A 20,425-nucleotide genomic window follows, 5' to 3' on the forward strand; every position below is an offset into this window, starting at 1 on the left:
TAATCTTATATGAACTGTACATTGAACCACCAATCAGTAACTGTCAAATACCCTAAGCCCTAATTCCTAAATCCCTACGTCCCTAATCCTGTGCCTTATATGAAACCACCAATCTGCGGGTGCTGAGTGTCCTAAGCCCCGTCCCTTCCTTTTCCTTGCCTCAAAAGGCGTGTTCACTCCAGCACCTGTGCTCTTTCTCCTGGGAAGCTAGTCTGGCAGTGGTGTTCTCCACCAATAAAGTCTGTGTCCTGGCATCCTGCTCTCCAGTCCTTTTACTTCATCTTTCAGGAACTATAGGAACTCGGAAAAGAAAATCACGAAGTATTTATTTAAAAAGGTCCCATTCAACCTCAGAGGGAGGGTAGAGGAGGGTGGGGATAAAGGGGAGAGATTGTGTGTGCGTACATATGAGCCTAACCAGTGGTCAAGGACAACAGAGGGGTAAGGGGATGCGTGGGGAGGAGTGTGGGATGGGAATGGGGGGGATGAAGACAAATATGTGATAGCATAATCAATAAAAACATTTTTAAATAAATAAATAAATAATAATAAAAAGATCCCATTTAGAGGCAGGCACTTTGAGAACCAGAAGGGAGAGCTTACTTCTAAGGGAATATTGCATGCTTTCCTATGTCCTAACCCCGGTGGTTTAAAGGTGCTGGGATTAAGAGGCTGTGCGGTTTGATTGCTTTCTATCCCAGCCTGGGCAAAAGTAGAAGCACAAGTACTTACAAGAGTTCTTGTTATCGGAAAATAAATTTTTTGTGATTTTTGGATTGGAACACACAGTGTTCCCCTGGGCAGGATGGTTCCCCAGATTCTTTGTCTGCTGGAGTCAATCCATGGACTGAAGATGGTTTAGCAAAAATGGAGATTTATTGAAGAACAAATACAGACTCCCAGGTGGCAAGGGGGAAAGGATCTCACAGCACAGACCCCCAGGTAGGGGGGGGGGGGGGGAAGTCCTGCCAACTTCCTGTTTCACAGTTTATAAAGCCTGCTAGGCCCTGGGTCCAGATATTCCCTTTGATGGGTCAATATTCCCTTTTGAATTGGTTACTATAGTAACTCCTGAGACCCTCCTCCCTCATTTTCCTATTCCCCCTGCCCCCCCCCCGGGGGGGGGGCTTTCTTCCTCCTTTATTTTGTAAATATAGACCTTTCTTGGCAACTTCCATTTTCCTTGTCTTATGCAAATCTACTTCTCTGGGTCTCTCTGGTTCTATGGAAATGTAACTGCACCTGGCTTCCTTGTGTTATGGAAATGTGCCTTCTCCCAGCTTTTTCTCTTATGGAAATGTAACTTCTCTCAGTCTGTGATCCTGTGTTTTTTTCCATGGGTCTAAAAATTCCCTAAACCTGCCTATATTCCCTTAAAATTCCTACTTCAGAAAGCTGCTATCTAATTCTTCAAGAGCGCTAGATGATTTTCCTGTCTGTGAGCTAAAGAACAAACCAAGTTTCTAGAAGAAAGATGTACAGCAACCTTTGGAGGAAATTCAGTGACATATGATGACTGAGCACAGGAGAGCCCAGTGGCCTCTCTCGGGAGCATGCTAGAACTGTATCTGCCCCCACAGATCAGCTCTCAGCTGGTCTTTTGTGAATAAGCTGCCCCACAAGGGCTGGGGCTCCCTGTTCCTGACCGAGGAGGCAGCTGGGTATTGAGAACAGGATGACCAGTTGATAATTTATTAGGAATTTAGAGAAGCCCAATTAGTCTTCTTGCTGGGAGAAGGCCACCCCGCTTCACCCTCCTCCCCTGATGGACCAGAGGGTACAGGCCAAGGCTGCAGGGTTGTCCCTAGGAATTTGTCTGGGATTCTTTCCAATGTGTGGGTAAATGTTTGCTTTTTGAAAGCAGGTGTTACCCGGCAACCTCCGCATTCCTCATTTCATAAGCCTCCGGATAATCCTGACAGGAAGGCGTATGATTATCTTGTAGTTGAGGAAACTGAGTCTCAGACACGTGATTTACTCACCTCTGCTCCACAGCAAGTGTATGGCTGGACTGGGATTAGGTCTCCAGCATGCCCACTCCCGAGACCAGCAGCCATGCTCTTCCTGGCCAGCCACTGAGCCGCAGGTTACACAGAACGGCTCACGCACACCTCTGCGAGCTGGACAAGCCAGCCCATTCCTACCCACCCTACTAACACACGGGACAGGATAAGCCTAGTATCTGTGAGGAGGCTCAGCCAAGCTTGAGGTTTACATGGGTTATGGAGAGAGGTTGGGACATGAGGGTAGATTGGCATCTGGGAACCCAGACTGAGGAATTGGAGTTGCTTTGGTTAAGCAGTGCTAACATAAAAAAAAAAAAAAACAATCATTGAGACCTGTAAAGAATTTTTGTGACTTCATTTGAGCCAAGCTGTTGACATATGCCAGGAAGCAGAACCTCAATGAACTGAGATAATGCTCCAGAGAATGGCGGGTTACATTTGTATTTATACATTGCAATCAAAGGAGGGACATAGGTGGGTTACATGAAATTCACTGGTGATGGATTAAAGCAAAGCGGTGGGAAACCCCTGGGATTGGATAAAAAAGTTAAAGGAGGGACACTTACTTAGAACAATTAAGGTGATAATGAAGGAAATTTTGGGATCTATCCTGGAGCCCAGCACATCTGGTTGTGCCCCAGGGGCTCCAGAAAAAAGGGAAGTTACTAGTTACCCTGACATCTCACAGATATGTTATCTTAGAGGCAAAAAAGGCAAATGGGCCCAGGAAAGATCTTTGTCAGGGAAAATATCGGCCTAGGACTAGACTGCCCACTATAACCCGTTTGTAGTTATATATTTAATTTTCAGACCATCTTTTGTGGTTACTTTAGGTTTCTTGAGTTTGCAAGACTGTCACGCAGGCCTCCCCTGAACTTGTCAGGTCAGCATGCGGCTCATTTCATCCACAGCGGGAAGGAACAATGCCCATGGGGTGGGACATAAGGTGGGAGTGTGCTCTTCTCTCACAAACCCAAAATATATTTAAGGTGAACTCTAGGAGACTGACAATCCACATTGTGGCCAATGAAATGACAACGTCGTCTGGCTTACCTAAAACAGAGCCCCTGGAAGTGCTGTAATCCCATTCTCGTGTTTCACATCCACTTTCACCTGAGATGTTGGCGAGCGATGCCATGAGTTCACTGTTGTTTGCAGATACCAAGCAAACAATCTTGTCCGACTAGTTGGAAGCCGGTTCTCTTTTTTTTGCGAAAGGTCAGACCTGCCGCACAGGTTTATACGTTGCCACCATGTAGACGGACACTGTAGAGATGAAATGCACAGAAGCATCACATGCCGCATTCGTTTTGGGAAATCTTTTCATCAGAGAAAGGAGCAGCCTACCTGCCTGCCTGCCCTCCTGTTGCCTTTCTGCCGGCAGATTTTGCTGGCATGTTGCTTGGTCCAAACTTGTGATGGCTAAATTATGTGAACGCATTCATAATTCTCCTGCTATAAATGCAGTTTTCCTTTGCTAAGCCATGGCCTCAGCTTCCCCTGCCCGGGACCTGTCATCAGAGAAGCAGCCTGGCACCTGCGGATTCAGACACAGAAACCTAGATCTCCTTCGGCCACTAAATGGTTTGGTGAACGTGAGCACGTTCATTAAATGTGGCCTTCGTTTCTAAGTGTGTGATTGAAATAACCAAATTAGGCTATGGTGCGAATTAAACTAGATAGGTGTGTAAATTGCTGATAAAATGCACAGCATTTATAAGCCCACCATAAGTGGTAGCTTTTACTGGAATGACTATTTGCAGCCATTATTATTTTTGCCTTGTTTTCAGCATAACAGCGGAGTTCCTAATACCATTTAACTTCTCATTAGGCATTCAGAAACATTGTGTTACAACTTGGCACCAAGACGCTTTATTGCTCACAAACTGCCTATTGCATTGGCTCAAAATGTTCAGCCCGATACTTGAGGTCCTTGGGAGTGTGACCTCAACCCACCAGTCCAGACTCCGAGCTACTTCTCTTTTTTCCTGCATATAGCTTCTTACCTGGCGGATGGAACCGCTCCCTATTTCTCAGGAGTTTTCCAGCTCATGCTTTTCCTCTTGTTTTTCTCACCAGGAATACCTGCCTCCCTTCCATACCTCTGAAAGTTACCAGAAAACCCAACTCTATGCTACCACCTTCAGAAAACCTTGAAAGGTTTTTCTAAATGGTTTTTATGTTTGTATTTAAAAACCCCCAACTTTTTATTAGCTCTGTCAGATTTCCTCGTAATAAAGTTAGTTGTCACGTATAGCACTCTTTTAGCATTGTATACTCGTTGATGATAAGGCTTTACTCTTAAGCCAGCCGGCCGCAATATTTACTAAGTTCAATAACTTTGCAGAATTTCATTTGCTCAGTTTCGTAGGGGTGTCAAACTCAATCAGAGAAGGGGCCAAAATCTAAAATCCAGCCTAAATCGCGGGCCGAATGGTTTACTGAACAGTCATAAACTGTCATTGTGATGGAAACGCAGCGGAGTGCAGTGATGACAGCGCAGTGCGGGCCACATTGCAAGGCCTGGCGGGAGGATTTGGCCCGCGGGCCTTGTGTTTGACACATGTGGTTTAGTGAATGGGTTATAGACAGAAAGAGAGTGACTCCTGGTGCTTAGCAGAGCCCATCACTAGACACCGAGAATTGCAGTGGAGAAATGTCTGTTTTCTCATGAATGGCCTCATCCAGGAGAAAGGGAAGCTGATTCTCAAGCCTGAACTCCCTGGTGGTGATTGTGTGTAGGTTACAGATTATACAGGGCAAAACCTCAAGATTTTGATTAGAGGTTTCTGGTTGTACTGAGAGCTGAATGGTCAGGAGTGGAGGAAAGGGAATGAACCATTTCTTTAGGTGGATAACAGTTTTGAGTTTGTGCTGGTGTCCCTCTGTCTGGCTTCAGGGAAAAGTAGTCAAGTACTTAGGAGGTATTCCACTTTAGGGCTCAGGAACTAAAACATAACGGAGATCACGATGTTACCTTTAGCCTGCCTGAGGTCTTGACCTTGTAACCAACACTCAGCTCCAGACTACTGTCTTCGGCTGCCTCAGAGCTGGCTGATTATCCTGGGGGAAAGCCAGGTCTCTGAGGGAAACGGGGAGAGGATTTCTAGAGCTAGGACTTAAAACTGAATTTAAGCCTGGCCAGTGTGGCTCAGTGGTTGTGCATCGACCAATGAACTCAGAGGGCTCGGTCCCCAGTGAAAGCATGTGTAGGAGGCAGCCAATGGATGATTCTCTTTCATCATTGACGTTTCTGTTTCTCCCTCTTCCTCTCTAAAATCAATTAAAATATATATATATATATATATTTTTTTTTAAAAACTAAGGATCCTCGGTTTCAATTGTTTGTTGTGGGCTTGGTGTCTGCCAGACACTATTAGGGGAAGCCCCCTGAGTGGCATTAAACATGGAAACAAATATGTAAATAAAATAATGTTAGATGTTGATAAGCGCTATAATGAAAATATAATAGGAATGCGATAGGAGTTGACTCAGGGTCAGAGGACGCCATTTGGGTGAGGGAAGGTTTTGAGGCATCTGAGACGGACCGGTCAGCCCTGGAGCTTATGGGAGAAGAGGGTCCCACACAGGTCACCACAGATACGAAGCCCTCCTCAGAGGAGCTGTGGCTTTGCTCCAGAAGAGTTTCTGCTTTCTGTTTTATTTTATTTTTGAACACCTGTCAGATTGATTGCACATTTGTCCGATATTTGAGTCATATCTGGTAGTCTGGAGTTCGTTTTATTCTCAGTATGGTGCTGTATTATTTTTATCTAAGTGATCTGGTTCATCCTTGTTCACAGGAAGCTAGTTTTTCTCTGCATGGCCTTGAACACAGAACATTTAGTTCAACTCTCAGCTCTGCCACTTACTACCGAGGTGACAGTAAAGAAATTTTCACCCCCTGATGACTCAGGTTCCTTATCTTGAATGAGTATCACAGTAACTGCTATCTGATTTAATGGTGTGTGTCAAATGCTTGACAGATAGTAGAAGTTCAGTGCTCTGGGTACCTTAAAATATGTTATTAGTGTGGTGTTATAAATCCAGATTCTGAGCTGGCGTTCCTATATCATTGGAATTAATTTCGGTGATTAAGCATTCATTGTGGAGTTTTCATCATAAGAAAGCAAATGTGGCCCTGGCCAGGTAGCTCAGTTGGTTAGAGCACCATTCTGATGCCAAGGTTGTGGGTTCAAACTCTGGTCAGGGCACATATAAGAATTAACCAATGGATGCATAAATAAGTGGAGCAACAAATCTCTCTCTCTCTCTCTTTCTCTATCTCTCTCTCTCTCTCAACCCATAAATAAAATTTAAAAAGAAAAGAAAAGAACGCAAATGCACCTTCCTAAACACAGAAGTCCGCCCAGTCTTGAGTGAAGATGTCTGTATCTCTGCTTTGATGAAAGAACCAAGGTGATTAACAATAGAAATTATAACATGTTAAGTAGGTGGAGAAACTGCCAGTAGATGTTTTCTTAACCAAAATATGACTCGGTTTGTATTTTTAAAAATATATTTTTATTGATTTGAGAGAGAAAGGGAGAGGGAGAGACAGATAAAAACATCAATGTTGAGAGAATCCTCAATCGGCTACTTGCTGCATGCTCCACACTGGGGATTGAGCCCATAACCTGGGCATGTGCCCTGACCAGGAATTGAACCAGAATCCTCCAGTTCATAGGTCAACGCTCAAACTCTGAGCCACACAGACTGGGCGACTCCATTTGTCTGTAGTTCAGCTTCTAGATAGAAGCATTCCAGGATATTTATATTTGTAGCAGAACATAGGAAGAAAAATGGCAAAAAGAATTTCTGGTGGGAAAAATCATACAAAATATCTATTTTCAGCAAAATGGTTCATTACAGCTCCTTGAATAAACCACATAAAGCTTTACTGAGTCTGACTAAAACTAAGGGAGAACTTTGATATGTAGTGGTGTATTACCTTTATAATTCCATGGTGGAGAGTCTCTAAAAACATTTATTCAACATTCTATTGTTAACTTTTTTTAGTTTAGTTCCTTAACTGTAATTTTATTCATTTAAAAATAATTAAAATTAAAAATAAGAATGGTTTAAAATTAAAAATGTACACAAGGGGTAGTCAATGTGAAGGAATATTACCCCCCCCCCCCCACAACCACAGCGCCCCTCCCTGTGGGTAACCAGCATATCCTTACAGAGTAGTTCTATGCACATAAACACAATTACACGTACAGCTGATTGTCACTGTTTGTGGTAGTTCTGTTGTATAAAGACACCACAAACACGAAATTAACGAATTCTGAACCATTGCACTCAACAAATACAGTAACAGGTTCCTACGAGCCTCTGGTCACAGCATTTTTGACAGCGGATCAGTAATACATAACTTTGTTTTATGTGTATATCTGTTTAAAGACCCTTGTATAATATGCAGTTGACCCTTGAACAATACAAGTTTGAACAGTATAGCTCCACTTACACATAGATTTTTGTCAATTACCTCTATTGCAATTGACTCGTGCAGCTTGAACTCAGGTTGTTCAAGGGTCCACTCCGCAGGACTGGGAATCTGAATCCAGAGGGCCGACTGTAGTCACACAGTCTTCAGAAGGGTGATGCCTCTAACTTCATGTTGAAGGGTCAACTGTGTGTTGTTCATTCATTAACATTGAACTCACAGGCAGTGGCACTCTAACCTATGCCTAAATGAAGTTTATCTTAACCCTGAAGTTTCTGCATGAGGCACATCACAGCCTTTCAACACTCTTGGTCATTTGATTGATTAATTAATTTTAATTCTCACCTGAAGATATGTGTTTATTGATAGAGAGAGAGAGAGGGAGAGAAAAGAACATCATGTGAGGGAGAAACATCCATCAGTTGGTTGTCTCCCATAGGCACCCCAACCCCGGATTGGACCCACATCCTAGGTGTGTTCTCTGACTGGGAATCGAACCTACAACCTTTTAGTGTATGGCAGGATGTTCCACCCAACTAAGCTACATTGGGGTCATTTTAAACAGCAAAATTGCTTAAAAAAAAAAAAAAAGCACAAAAATGCGATAGACATGACATTAAACAAGACCTGGAAAGGACACGGCTTTACAGGATGAGTGCCAGCAAGAGGCAGAGAGACCATTGCCTTGTTTGATTGCAGCTGGGCACGCAAGACACATCACACAACTCAAATCTTTTGCCACTCTGTTCATGACCATAAGTGACCATGAAAATACTTTGAGTATTGATTTTGAGGTTAGAAATAAATTCTAGTGAGTAAAAGAACTTGCAAATATAGGATCTATGAAAAATGAGGATTAACTATATCTAGCTATGTATATGTATCTGTATATACTAATTTTAAACAGATGGTAGTATATAATTCATAATGTTCTATATATTGATTTCTTCATTTAACACTACATCTTTAACATTTTATGCACATATATATAAAAGTGATGGAATTCTAGGTATCCAGTAATGTGTGTGTGTGTGTGTGTGTGTGTGTGTTTAGTAAGTTAGTAAACAAACCCTTATGTGCTGTTAAAAAAAAAGACTTTAAATCTTACTTGTTTTCTTTATGTACCAATTTCACCAATATTAAAAGAGGCCTTGCAAATCAATAAGAAAAAGATAAATAATTCCATACGGTAGATCAAGGGCAAAAACAGAAAATTTAAAACAAAGGATATGTTTCTTGCCACTTCTTTCAGGGAACATCTGGGGAAAAATACCTAAATGTACTCATAACTGAAGAAATGAAAGAAAACAGCAATGGCACCACTTTAATCTTTTTTATTGAGACATTAAAATTTCTGAGCCATCTCAGTGCTAGAGAATGTAGGAATGTGGGGGGAAAAGTATAAATTCCTATACTTTTTGTTTTGAGGATCATTTTACATCGTCTATTAACTTAAAAAGACTGAGGTAGTGTCTCGTGCTGATGTGAAAAGATAAATTGTCATAAATGAAAAACATTGAGAAACATAGAGCATTAAAAATGATTTTAAAAATGTATATATGCACATACGAATATACACAAACACGCATAAAAATCTAAGGAGTGAAATGGGGAGTCAGAGGGAAAAGGAAGGAGACTTGGCTTTCCTTGTGCTCTTCCTATATCACTAGACCTCTTTTTTAACCATGTGTGTATTTTTATAGGGAAATTTAAATCTCCCAACTTTAAATTGAAAAACATGTATTTTACTTCATGCTTAAAAAATTAACTTGACAGTAACAGATTCTGTCTTGTTTCTCTGGGTATGCTGGTATCTTAGCACAAGGTAGACACCCCATAGAGGTTTGCTGACTAAATGGACAGAAAAATAATTTTTTAATAAAGTGTCTAATATTCCAGTACTACCATCATTCTGTCACATATATTATTATTTCAGTTTTACCAATAAAGGAGAGAAAATGCTGCAAATCACAAAGCAAAGACTAGAAGAGATTGGCATAATAAAATAAAGCAGTGATTTTTAATCAGTGTGCCACAAGAATCTTTAAAACGTGCAATACCTGACTGTTGCCTCTTTTCCCTTAGATTGTCAAATAAAAAATTTAAAAACACAACAGTCAACACAATAGCCATCTGGTGTGAATGCTCTGTCTTGAATCATAAATATATAGGTCATATAAAGAGTTGCTTCCTATGGGTCTCTCTGCATAATAAGGTTGTGTCTGATTGATTACTAATTCTTGATCCCAGAAACCCTTATATACAAGTTTAGGCACCTGTTTTGTTTTTTTTAAAAGTCATTTTGGAACAAAAATGTGGGTAATTACTATTATTATTTATTTGTAAATCAGTCAAACATGCCCATTTTTGTGTTAGATGGGCAAAACATATATTTTTTGGTGTGTCACAGAATTTAGTAATTAGTTTATGTATGCCGTGATATGGAAAAGGTTGAAAACCACTGAAATAAATCAACAGCACAAAGTGAGTTTAATATGACAACCGAGACTAAGATGTTGTCATGACTGTTTGTTTAACATAATGTATATCCAACTCCTTGGTTACTAATTGGAGAATAGTTGTCACATTTGTCCTGGTTCTTGATGAATAGTGCCCCTGGGATGCAGAAAAATGTTGAGAATGGCAGTTTTCTTCCTCAGCCAAGTTCCTCTAATCATGCCCTCTTTCCTATGGTTAGAGGAAGTGTATAGGCTGATCCCAGGGACGGCACCATACAAATTACATCATATTTGGTTTAGATGTCTGTGATATCCAAAGTGGGGTTAATTAAATTATGGACCATCATAGAAACTACATCTATTTCTACTGAGATTCATGAATATGTACTGACATGGGGTGATGCATTCTTCTACAATATGAAGAAAAGACTTTACACTATGATTTGTATTTTGTAAGTAATGATTTATGTTAATTAGTGCACTGAATTATAACTAAGTGCAAGAAAATAATGCAATGATTTTCATAGAAATCATTATATATTAAAACATAAATAATTGACCTAGCAAACTTAGTTTCAGTGTACAACAGCCATTAGCTTTGCTTTAACTTTGCATTTATACATAAAGTAACTTAGTATTTATTTTTAAAATGTATTTGATTAATCTTCCCTGATCTTAGAAAAGGATTTGCAATTAGATGTCAAAAAGTTTTTTCAAATTGCACGTGCTTTTATTTTTCTTATTTTTATAGATTTTTTTTTTTTTATTGATTTCAGAGAGGAAGGGAGATGGAGAGAGAGTGAGGAACATCAATGATGAGAGAGAACCACTGATTGACTGACTCCTGCATGCCCCCCACTGGGGATTGAGCCTGCAACCTGGGCGTGTGCCCTTGACTGGAATTTAACCCTGAACCTTTTAGTCCTCAGGCCCAGACTCTAACCACTGAGCCAAACCCAGTAGAACTAGATGTCAAAATATTAAGGACAGATTTATAGTTCACTTTTTACCTTCATCAATATATATTTGCTACTTCCTTTCTTTTTAAAAAATTCACTTAACAATATAACAAAACAAATGAAGTTGGCACTCAGTAAATATTAGTTTTCTCCTTAAGGAAAAGAATAGAAAAGGAAGAGTAAGACAGTGTGATGAAAGACACTTTAAGAAATATCCTATCCATAATAATAAAAGTGTAATATGCTATTTAGACTGGATGTCCTTCCAGACAAAGCCAGGGCTACAAGGGAAGCCTGGGTGCTGGGTGCTGGAGGGAAGCTGGTGCCGGCAGCCGGGGGAAGGAAGGCCTACTATTGCATGAATTTCGTGCATCAGACCTCTAACAGGATATATAAAAGCCTAAGTGACTGTTCAACTGGTATCTATGACACACACTGACCACCAGGGGGCAGATGCTTAACACACAGGCATGGAAACATGGAACAGACTGATGAATCTCAGAGGACAGGGGAGAGTGGAGAGGGCAGGAAAAGATTAACCAACAATCTTATATGCATACTAGAGGCCTGGTGCACAGACTCGTGCATGGTGCAGTCCCTCGGCCTGGCCTTTGGGGATTCGGTTGAAACCGGTTCTCTGACATTCCCCCGAGGGGTTCTGGATTAAGAGAGGTTTGTAGGCCAGATCGAGTGATCCCACTGGTGCATGAATCGTGCACTGGACCTCTAATTTTATGTTATATTCAATCACCAAACCTCCTCCCTCCCCCAAATACAATGTAATATTTGGTTTCTGACCCTCTCAAAGTAGAAGAACCAGATACTTTCGCTTGACATTGCATATACCAAACTGTTTTCCCAGTATGCTTCAGTTTGCTATCACTTGGGGAGGAACAAATGAAGTTGATGGCTTTTTGACACTAGTGGTAAATAAAATGTTTGAGCCTTCTCGCACCCACCTGTATCTTCTCCTGGGGTTTGGCCTTGCTACAAGGAGACTAAAGAGGCCCTGCCCTGTCTTTCTTTTTAAAAAAAATATATTTTTTATTGATTTCAGTGTGGAAGTGATAGGGAGAGAGAGATGGAAACATCAGTGATGAGGCTGCTTCCTACATGCTCCCCATAGGGGGGATCGAGCCTGCAACCTGGGCATGTGCCCTGACTTGGAATCAAAACTTAACCTCCTGGTTCATAGGTTGACACTCAACTACGCCAGCTGGGCCCTGCCCTTTCACTTTTGGGCCATCCACCTTTCCAAATCTGCCGCAAACACACACACACACACACACACACACACACACACACACACACGTCCAAAGGATGATTAGCCCATTTGCACAGGTTGTTCCAAATCAATTAGATGAATCAGGAAAGGGCATTTTCTACCACTTTTGCCATGGTCATCTTTAGCCACAAGCATCCAGCCATGGTTTGTTTGTTTTTAAGGAATAAGTTTGTGCTTTTGTGGTGAATGCTGTTTTTAGTTTTATGATATATTTTGTTCCAAGGCAGGCATTCGTTAATCAAATGCTTATTTAATTAACCAAGGACATACAAAGCCACTGCTTAAAGAAACTCACTCAGTGCTCCCGTGCCTTCCTTCGTGAAGGAGAAGCGTGGCTCTCCTCCCCCGAAGCCGTCTGTGTGCTCCCGGCCTGAGGAAGAGTTCACAGGAGCAGCGCAGGCCTGGCGGTGTCTGGGAAAGCTCTTCCCGTTCTCTGTTCCCTCTGCGGCAGCATTACATCCTCTTCCCTCTTCAGGGAGTATTACATCCTAATCCAGGGCACTTGCTGCCTAATCCTCTTTCCGGACTGCCTCCCTCGCCAGAAAACATTTTAACTTTCTAAATATTTAGATTTGACCAACCTTGGCAGGTTCAGTAACAGCTACCAATCTCTTGGATTTTCAAAGTGGGTCGGATGGGATTTTACTTTTCCAGTAGGTTCTGGTTTTCTGTTGTCTACCCCTTCTTTTCCTACGCTTTTCCTTGTCTCTTGAATAAGTAATTAAAGAAAAGAAACAGGCATATTTGGAGGTATGGCTACTAAGGCACTATTTCTAAGAGAATGATTGTTCACTGTCTTTTTGGTGCCTCTGTGTTTTATTATTTTCACTCTGCACTGTAGCAATTGTCATTATTTAGGATAGTGCATCTTAACCTGACTTGCACTTTTCATGTTGTAATCACCTGGGAAGCTGTATAATCACTGGAGGTGGGGATCAAGAGGTGTAAAAACTTGCCCAGAAAATGAAGTAATGAGGACCTGTAACAGTTTAGGAAGATACTAAAACCCAGTGGGTAATGGGGGACTATTTGCCTGCCTAAGTGAATTCTGATTATTTTAAATATACCTGGAATATGTAGCCATTCTGACATGGTGTACTGAGCTACCTCCGGGTCTAGATATGAGGATATGAACCAGGTCAATTTGGATCTGTCAGGAAAGAATAACGTTGTGCTAGCGTACAGAGAAATATTCCAAAAAACATCCATAGCATAGTTAAATCCTGTTTAAATGGTAAAAATTTTTAAACTTTGATTTTTGTAAAATGTTAACCAATTTGTAATAGAATGCATTTAAATATTTGTGGTAAATTTTAGAGTTGTTTTGTTTGTTTTCCTATTATAAACAAAAATCTGCTATAGATTAGTAATATTTCCTACAGAGTCCCCAGGGCTGATCAGTTTTAGTATCCACATTTTTAGATAATATTTTTAAATACTATTAACATACTAATAAATACTGTGACTTAATTTAGGAGGATTTCTAAAAACTCAAAGTCATTAACAAATACATTGGGATCATTATTTAATTCTAAAGAAGCAATTATAATTACTATCTGCAAACTTAAGGGGGGAAAGTTTTTGTCTGTGTGCACATGGTCAATCTGTACTTCAATTATAGTTTCATGGAATTTTTAAAAATTTTTATCAGTTATGCTCAGCCTTTGCTCAAAATTTATTGGGGTTATTAATAAGGTATGTGTAGTAAGTGCCTATCAAGTGTTTAAACCATGTTACTCATTGACTTCTGAGAATAAAGCTGCAAGTAGGAGGTATCTTTGTTGCACAGATGAGGAAGCTGGGGCTCAGTCACACAATCAGCAACTGACAAACGGGGAGGGTTGCCCTGGCCGGGAGGCTCAGTTAGTTCCACCAAGAGGGTGAGGGTTCAAACCCCAGTTGGGGTGTGTACTGAGAGGCAACTGATGTCTCTCTCTCTCTCTCTCTCTCTCTCTCTCTCTCTCTCTCTCTCTCTCTGTCTCTCTCTGTCTCTCTCTCCCCCCTCTCTTTCATCCTCTCTAAAGTCAATAACCATATTCTCAGGTGAGCATTAAAAAGCGGGTGGGGATGGGGTTGTCCTAAAAACTCTCTGGAAAGCCCTTGTTTTTGCTACTTCCTCCACAGTTTTAGCCTCCCAGCTAGAACAGCCTTTCTCCTCCCAGACAATTACAAATGAGAGAGATTTTGCAGTTAGAGGACCACCTGGCTTGTGGTTCTCTATCTCGGTCACCATGCTATTGCTTGACTTGCCACATCTTCCCCACATAGCGTGACGGCAGAAGTTGGCAGCTGATGAGAAATTCAGACAGAGTTTGGGTGTGATAAACAGATAGCTTAAAAAATACCCAGAGGGAGGCAAATCAGATGTTACTAGTAAACTTTACAGTAACAAATTCATATCGATGACACAAGGCCTGGTACAGTGTACATTTCTTAATTTTTCTGAATAAAAGAGGAACTGGTATTCCTAAGAGACAGAGTCAGTGCCTTGGTGTAAGATTGTGGTTAGTGGAGAAATTATTTCCGTTTCATCTCAGATGAGGCAAAGAATGCTGTTAGGTCAGTGGAGACAGCTCAGCCTTGCAAAGCTGCTTACTTTGCATTAAGAAACTACAAAGTAAGAAATCACCTATTTTCTCTCTCCAGTGTTATTTTAGGAATGGCGCTGGAAAGTTGAGTGGACCTCATTTAAAATAGATCTGTTAGTGTCGTTTTAGTCTATAAGACCATATTTGAAATGCTAAGATTATAGTGATTTTCTCTCTCATTTACATGGAACATAATGGTTAAATGTTTTAATTTTTAAGACATCAAAAAATTAAACTATTTTATAAAGTAGGTTTATATGATTCTTTCCCAGTTTATAAAGGAGCATTGAAGGAGCATTTATTACACTTTATTTTCTTTACTTGACACTTTTTTTTAATCTGACCACCCTTGTGTATTTAATTTCTAAAAATTCTTTATTTGAGAGAGCAAGAAAGAGTGAGAGAAACCTTAACCTGTGGTTCCACTTATTTGTGCCTTCATTGGTTGATTCTTGTATGTGCCCTGACTGGGAATTGAACCCACACCTTGGTGTATTGCAATGATGCTCTAACCAACTGACCTACCTGGTCAGGTCCCCCTTGTGGATTTAATATCAAAGAACCAATTTCTTAAGAATTGTTACAGAGGATTTTTCTCATTCTGTTCCACTAGCACTTAAGATTTACCCTGCTATCTAATAACTATCTATTAAATTAAGCCACTGTCTACTAAGGCTTAAAGCTATCATTGTTTCAATGGTAAATATTTTGTGTAAGCGATTAAGTAATATGTAAAGTATCAGAAGTGACACGAGCCACCTCCTTTCTACAGTATGGTATACTTTCCATAATCTTACTTTATTGTAGTTTATTATTAAACTTGAAGATCTTATCCATGACACCAAGAAACATTCCCAATATATATCCTGTTTATAAGTATTTCTCATTTCTGCCAATGTTCTGGCTACTTACTTACAAGCTAACACAGGCTGCTCATGACATTAAAAAGTGACCAAAGGTACATCAGAGAAGTAATTCATCAACTTCTGTGCCATTTCCTGCTCTCGAATAGACCAGTATCTTTACTCATGGAGAGGTCATATAGGTTTGACAAACTCACTTTGAGAGACAAAGGTTATCTTTGCCCATTTGGAAAAGAAAATTTTGAAAGAAGCGACGTTAATTTCAAAATAAGGTTTCTGGGACAGTGCAGTAAGGTGCTTTCCTCTTCATCTAAGATTTTCCTGAAATATTTTAACCATCAAATACACACACACTATTGTGACCTACTTGTCTCACTTCTCCTTGCAAGTGTGATCCATGTGTGACAGCAGCATCCGGGGAGCTTGTAAACACACAGCATCTCAGGCCTCACCCCAGACCGAATAAATCAAAATCTCCAGGTGTTTTATCTCTTCAAACATATGCAGAATTTGAGAAGCTGGTATTGGGAAGGCCAACCGTGGCTCTGTCTGTGTTTTCATTGAATAAGTTCTCTTTCTCTGCTTGAGAGTGTCTCTTACTCTTTTCTAAAGGGAGATCTTGATTCTGGGTGGTAGGGAGGTTGGGCGGTTAAAGGCTTTATAACATGGTAGTGTGACAATTGCAGCTGTTCAAAAGTTTCAGGGGTGAGAATCCAATATGATGGCTGAGTTTCTTCCTCAGCATGTTCTTCTTTGATGCTGTCTTCAGCTTGTGATCTGCAAAGAGAAAGGTCCACAGTGAGGACCGGGCTGGCATAGATGTGACATTTCAGTAATCTCTAAAGAAAAGTGTGACCCATCCAGTATTAAGCTTTAAAAGTATTTTGAGGGATGTGGGAGTGCCAAGAACCAAATCAATAGGAATCAATGATTTAGAATTCAATTCTTTTTATTTGAATACTATTGTAATGCTATCCTTTTTTAGATAAACCTCCCCTTTACTGCTAGGATTTCCATACAGTTTAGAATTTAAAGACATTCATAGTTTCAGGTAATTATTATACTTCTTACTGTTGACTACTACTACTTCTCAAATCAAATTAATATTCATTGGTTGGTTACTACATGTGTCCTGCACAACCCACTAAGCTGATCTTCACAACACTCATAGGCAACAACTCTTTTCTCCTTTTCCTCTGATGAGGAAACTGAGAAACCAAGAGATTACATAATTTGTCAAAAATTAATCAGCTAGTAAGTTGCAGAGACAGGTATTAAATCCAGGATATCTCATTCCAAAGTCCCTCCTCTTAATTATGACTAGATTGTTTTCTAGACTTCCTTATGAGTGGGTGAGGGCATGAAATCTCTTTATTATGGCTCTCAATAGTAAGAAGCTTTGGTGAATATTTATATAGAAATTTTCTGACGTGCCCAAGCACCCATCCTATTGGTCACACTCAAGTCTTGATCTTACTGGCAACTCATTAATATTATGTATTAGAAAGCCAAAAAATCTCTCTTGTCATATAGAATTTACAAAAATAAAAGGTACAGAAATTCAATTAAGAATTTTAAAGTTTAATTTTAAGTTATATTTTTAAAATATCAATATATATTATTACCAAGTAAGATTAAAGTATAAAATGAAAGAGTCATACAATGAATGAGCATTCAAAATTCACTTTAATCATGTCAAGAGTAATGGTTTTAAGTATTCTGCTTTAAAACTTTTAAAACATTTTATCTTTATATTGGAGGACTTTATTTTTTTTATTTTACCTTTCTTAATGAGAAATAATCTGTTTTAGAGATTGGCTATTGATGAGTGATAATGAGTTTGAGATTCCCTTTTGCCAGACGAACTTGTAGAAACATAAAATAATATGAAAATTACCAGCATGTTTGAATATTTATAGGGAACCAGAAAAAAATTCCAAAAAACAAACACAAAAACAAAAAATCCACACCCTAGATCGATATATAAGCAAAGAATCTAAAACATGTAAGAGTTTAACTTTTACCACCTATATGTGCAAGTTCGGCAGTGCAGGCCAATGAGAATGTTTTATGAACTTAAGTTGCATGGATTTCAAGGTTATTTTGGAAGTGCATAAAGTATAACTTAGAAAAGAAGCAACAGTTCCATTCTGATTATTACTTTCCAGCAACAGCATTAAGTCTCATTGGAGACTTTTCTTATGTAGGCAGGTAATAAATAACGGTATTAGAAAGATGACTGAACAGGAAAATAGCAGATAGAATTCACACCCCTGTTTTCTTCCAAAATCCTTTTCTGCCTTTAATAATTGTCTTTTTCTAGCTCCATCACCTAGGGCTGGATAGACAGCTTCACCTCTTTCATAGAAGCAAATCAGAAGCCGTTACCATGGTAAACTGCTCAGTTTGACCATCAGAGTGTCCTGAGTAGGTGGCTATTGGCCAGGATCCCTTCTGCCCAGATGTCTTGCGTCGTTGGGTTTCTCACCTCGTGGAGTGGGGTTGGGAACGAGTGACTGGGAAACAGTCCTTTCCTGGACCCAGGAGGCTGGCTGAGGTTTGTTATTCCTGCCAGTCCTGTCAGCAAGGTACTGGGTTCTGTGTCCTTTCTCACAGGTTCTAGCCACCATGCACAGTTTCTATTCTTCCATCTACTTCAGTCTGCCTGTTCTGTTGCCCCGGTCAGACCTTCCTCCCCACCTTGAACTACCTGAATTCCTCCTCCAGCCAGCACTGACTCTCCTGCACTGCCACATGCTGGATGCCAGCTTTCTCAGGCGAGGATTTTAACACACTTTGGGCTCTTAAACTGAAAGCAGCAGTGCGAGCCAGATCAAAAGGAGAGCGGTGACTGCCTGACAACAAGGCAAGCTTTCAACAATTGGTGGGTTCCGGCAGTTATGGATTCGATCTGTGAAGTGCTGGAGTTTCCATCTTTAACAGTGGATTTCTTGGCAGACATTCTCTTCATGGTGATTGCAGTTGTCTCATTTGGAATTAGTTCAGTTCTTCATAACAGGGAGAGTCTGTTGAAAGAGTTATTTTTGTTGGTGATGAGCGCTCCTGTGCTATACGCTAGCAGGGGAGACATTTACTACATCCATGCTGGCTTAGATTATGGTTAAAGATCCTTTCTGCAGAGAGGTACCAGGGGGTGGAAAGGGAAGTGCCACAGCTGGCTCAGGAGGAAGGACCTCATGAGTCAACTGTACTCTCATGGGCTCACCACCTCACTGATGGTTACTCGGGTGTTAGTAGGCAGAATGGGATTTATGTAAATTGTTTATGTTCATCATAAAAAAATTGGGAAAGAACATAAGCAAATACGATTTTAATGTCATTATTTTATTACACCATATAAGTCTACTGTAAGTAAATACTGTGTCAAGTTTCTTGATTTACAATGGAAGATTGTCTAGAATCTAAAATATATTCTCTGTGGCTCTCCATTTCTTGTAAAAGTACCTATCTATAATCTATAATAATAAAAGCGTAATATGCTAATTAAACCATATAGCCAAACAACCTTCTGGATGCCATTCCAGACACCCTTCTGGACAAAGTTGCAGCGATGGGGCCCAAGGCATTGACAGTTAAGGGCAATCAGGCAGGCAGGCAGAGTGGTTAGGGACGCAAGCAGGCAGGTGAACAGTTAAGAGTCAGAGGTCTCGGATTGCAAGTTGGACATCCCCCAAGGTGTCCCAGATTGTGAAAGGGTGCAGGCTGGGCAGAGGGACCCCTCCTCCAACCCATGCACAAATTTTGTGCACCGGTCCTCCAGTAAGAATTATAAACTGGACTGGGATCAAAATGCAGGGAACCACCTAATTGTGTGGGTTATTTCATGTATAATAGAAACTGACAGAAACTGTGTATGACTGTTATCTAGTGGGTCATAGAGAATGCCCTTATAAGGCAGATTCAGTATTTTGTTTTGAAAGTTCTATGTCAGTTCCTTGACTTAAGTTTTTCTCAAGACCATTCTTATGTTATGAAAGCAACTCACGTTCCTGTTATTGTTTATGCTGTTATGTTGTTTTTTCTCGATGGGAAGCCAAACTTTCTACAATAATATAATGTTACTCAAACTTAAACGTGCATCCAGGTCCCCTGGGGAACCCTGATAAATGCGATATGTAGTCAAAGAGATTCCTAATCTTAGATGATGCTGAGAATGCTGGTTGTCACTATACTTTGAGTAGCAAAGCTCTTATCCTCCTGAGAGATGGCTGGCATCCCTCGGGATGGTTTATTTTTATACAACTTAGCTCTTTTCTTCTGAACCTGGTTTGCATTTACTCTATAGTATATTATATCTATAGAAAAAAAGGTTAGTATAAATATAGGTGAAAAACAGCACCGGAGTCTAGTTTGTATAAGAAAAATCTCGTTTCTGCTTATTTGAGCTGATACTCATGAGCTATGCCAGTTCTCACAATGTCCGGTGAGGGTGTTTGCTACCCCTCACACAATATTGTGGTCCAGCCCATAATAACTGCTGGCTTGATAGGCACATGGCAGAGAGAAGGTTATTTATCAGCTTTGAATAGGCAGTTTTAAGAGTTTATGGAACTTGACAAAGGGACTAGCCATTCTCTGTACCCTGAGGGGTGGAGGAAAGGAACATGTATGGAGGGTACTCAGCAAGTCACAATGCATTTTAGACAATTTAGCATTGCTTAATTAATAACTTCTTCAACTTGAAGATGTGTTATAGTGAAGAATTAATTGGTATGTTGTAGGATTGACGACACCTAGGGGGAAAAAACGGCCGCAAAGCTTCCAGCCAAGTGATGTGAGAAGGAATTATCTAGAA

The 20,425-nt window shown here is 40.2% G+C and overlaps 1 protein-coding gene across 6 annotated transcripts in view; it reads left to right on the forward strand.

Moving 5' to 3' along the window:
- The window catches only part of ELOVL6 (ELOVL fatty acid elongase 6), a 134,168-nt gene that overhangs the window by 25,574 nt on the left and 88,169 nt on the right, over positions 1-20,425 (forward strand). The window lies entirely within an intron of this gene.

The sequence above is a fragment of the Pipistrellus kuhlii genome, unplaced genomic scaffold (assembly GCF_014108245.1).
Source record: "Pipistrellus kuhlii isolate mPipKuh1 unplaced genomic scaffold, mPipKuh1.p scaffold_m20_p_1, whole genome shotgun sequence".
In the NCBI taxonomy this organism is placed as follows: Eukaryota; Metazoa; Chordata; class Mammalia; order Chiroptera; family Vespertilionidae; genus Pipistrellus; species Pipistrellus kuhlii.